Source organism: Varanus komodoensis, unplaced genomic scaffold (assembly GCF_004798865.1).
Source record: "Varanus komodoensis strain SLA01 unplaced genomic scaffold, ASM479886v1 scaffold25, whole genome shotgun sequence".
Classification (NCBI taxonomy): Eukaryota; Metazoa; Chordata; class Lepidosauria; order Squamata; family Varanidae; genus Varanus; species Varanus komodoensis.
Genome location: NW_025335661.1, coordinates 15,455,064 through 15,458,378, shown reverse-complemented (window position 1 = coordinate 15,458,378; position 3,315 = coordinate 15,455,064). Strand labels below are relative to the sequence as shown.

The 3,315-nt window shown below is 44.2% G+C and overlaps 1 protein-coding gene across 1 annotated transcript in view; it reads left to right on the top strand.

The window, feature by feature from the left end:
* PLCH1 (phospholipase C eta 1) overlaps nt 1-3,315 on the top strand; it is a 129,369-nt gene that overhangs the window by 74,716 nt on the left and 51,338 nt on the right. The gene's annotated exons all lie outside the window — the stretch shown is intronic.

The following is a 3,315-nucleotide window of genomic DNA, read 5'->3' as shown; positions in this document are numbered from 1 at the left end:
ATCAAAAATTTACAATAGCAAAATACAAAATCAATATAAATGCAATATTATGCTTATAGCAAATACAAATTCAAATACAATATTAATAGCAGAGCAATACAAAATCAAACAAAGTTAACACAATAATATAATGTTAAATGACGAAATAGAATGAAGCCCCTACTCAAACCCCCATAAACACCAGCACAGAGAAAACACTCTCAGCACAATCCCACTTCAGCATTTCCTTTCCCAGTAGAAAAGACAGCAGAAAAAGGGAAAGGCCCAGTCTTTGGGGCCCTGTCCAGAGGGCAGACCTGGCACAGTGTGGCTCCCAGGGAGCTCCCATTGCGCTGCCTCTCCCCTCCCCACCCTCCTTGGCCAAGGAAGAGATGAGGAATTAGCAGGGAGAGCACACTAGCCCCCACTTTGGTTCTGGCAAGTAAGATGCTGCTGTCGTGCTCACACGTAACAGCAGCTCTTTCACGGACTGGCAGGAAATACGGACGGACCAGTGCTGCTCCACGGACCAGTGGAAAAAAACTGGTCTAGTTCAGTGGGAAGCTACCTGGTGCTCAAGGGCACTCTAGTGCCAACCAGGACCTCCGAGGGCACTGCCAGACCTCTGTGGTTCCCCCATTCCCATCGTCCTTCCATTCACCTGCCCCACTGCTTATGCTTCCCAGCACACTTAGTTCTGCAGCAAAGAAGCAGCGCATCAGGTGATTTCCTACTTCCTTGAGCAGAGCTTAGTGTGGTGGGATGCAGAAGCAACCATGGGTGTGATGTGATGGAACAATGGGAATGAGAGGAGGACACTCCAAGTAGGGAGGAGGGGAGAAGTGTAATCAAGGTAAGAGGGAATCCTGCAAAGGGAATGGGTTAAGCAAAACTGGGTATCTTGGAAGGCAGGGCAATTCCCTCTTGGAAGAGGGAGCCCCAGGAATAAGTGTGTGTGGACCCAAAGGACTGCAGGACAAATGAGCCAATAGACCTCTCCCAAATATTAAGTGTGCCCATGAATCTGAAAGCAATTTTTGGGAGTAGAGCATTTCCATTTAACTATGATATTGTCTTATTCCCCCAGTACTGATAGGAGTTATGCACCTGTAGAAGTAGATTTCTATGCATACATCTCCCATCTGGATGGGAAATTGGTCATGTAAATACATGAGAGACGTACTCTTCCAGTCCAAGAATCTAGGAACACAAAGTTGAAATCCTGCCAGGTGGGGCCATAGCTCAGTGACAGAAACTATGCTTTGCATCCAGATCTCAGGTTCAGCCCTTGGCATCAGCAGCAGCTCTGGGAGATCTTGCTCTGAAACCTTGGACAGTGACTGCCAGCCAGGGTCAATAAGGCTAGGCTAACTGGATGAAAGATTTGATCTTTCCATGTTGCTTTCCATGCTGTTATGGCAGTCAGCTGTTCATAACAAGATATGGATTCAGTCTTTCCCAATCTCTTCCCAGTCCTTCTGGCTCCAAACAGCTGGTGGATAGATTATCACTGTTCTGTTCTATTTAGTCTCAAAGTCATGCTGACCCATCACGGCCCAACAGACAACACTCCTCCAGGCTCTCCTGTCCTCCACCATCCCCCAAAATCCACCCAAGTTATCACTCTTACAAAAGAAAAAAAAAGTCTATATGCTTTCAGTGTTGGCTGCACCATTCATACTCTATTGGATCAAAGCATGTATGTTTAGCTCCAAATTATTCATGAAAATAAGAGGAGGAGAAATCATTTTCAAACTCTGAAGATAAAAGCTAATTTTCAGGAAGGCTGTTGGCTAAATGCTGATAGCAAGGACGATGCCATTCTTGCTAGTAGAACGATTTTGTTGATGGAACTGCAAGAAACAATGTGAGTGGTCTAGAATGAATCACGGCATCAGAACTGGCACAGTGAAGCTTTCTTGGGTTGAGAGAGAGTTTTTTCCTTTCTCCGGGAAAACAGTCAGCCTGAACACAAGCTTGATAAGCAGGCTTTGGAGGTCTTGGACTTTTATAGTCTTGCACTATTACTTATTTATCATTACTGGACTGTTCTTTGATTGTTCTGCTTCAATCTCTCCTTTTCTGTCATTGTTACTTTGTGTAAAAAGCTTTCTTAAAACTTCATTTCTTCCTCTTGGTTACAGTTGGGCAACGTTTTTCTTTCAAACCCTCCTGCTTACTCATTTTGAGGGCACTTAATTTGTCTGGTTGCAGATGGGTCATTCGCCTGATGGCAGAGACAATATTCTGTCATTAAGCAATAGAGAAACCAAAGGACTCAGTTTTTGAACAGGCACTTATTGGTGTCACCTTTCCTTTTGCTCTTTTTATATCCTAGCCCAGGGAAGGGCAGAAAGTAGATTTCCAGATGTTTTGGTCATTAGCTCCCAGAAGATATTGCCTGTATGGTCAATGGTCAGGAATGTTGGAGTGAAAGTCTTAAAATCACTGGATGTCTGCTTTCTGCCCACTGCATTGTTAGGCTTTTAAGAGTGCAGTCCCAATCACAGGAATCCCGCAGTGCTGATTGGGAAATGCTGGGAGTTGTGGGACTTTTTTCTGTCTAACCTTACATAGGATTTCGGCTTTAAAATCTGATTATGATGTGGAAGGACTATACAAGAAAGAGCTTAACATCCCTGATAAGCACGATGGGGTGGTCACTGACCTCAAGCCAGACATCCTGGAATAATGTGAAGTCAAATGGGCCTTAGGAAGTCTGAGCAACAACAAAGCTAGTGGAGGCGACAGTATTCCAGCTGAGCTATTCTAAATCTTAAAAGACGATGCAGTAAAAGTGCTACACTCAATATGCCAGCAAATTTGGAAAACTCAACAGTGGCCACAGGATTGGAAAAGGTCAGTTTACATTCCGATCCCAAAGAAGGGAAATGCCAAGGAACGTTCAAACTACCACACCACTGCACTCATTTCACATACTAGCAAAGTTATGCTAAAAATCCTACAAGTTAGGCTCCAGCAGTATGTGGACCGAGAACTAACAGAAGTACAGGCAGGATTTCGAAGAGGGAGAGGAACTAGAGATCAAATTGCCAACATACGCTGGATCATGGAGAAAGCTAGGGAGTTCCAGAAAAACATCTACTGCTGCTTCATTGACTATGCTAAAGACTTTGATTGTGTGGATCACAACAAATTGTGGCAAGTCCTTAAAGAGATGGGAGTGCCAGACCATCTTATTTGTCTCTTGAGAAACCTGTATGTGGGTCAAGAAGCAACAGTGAGAACTGGACACGGAACCACTGATTGGTTCAAAATTGAGAAAGGAGTACAGCCTTGCTGAACTCCTTTCTCAATTTTGAACCAATCAGTGGT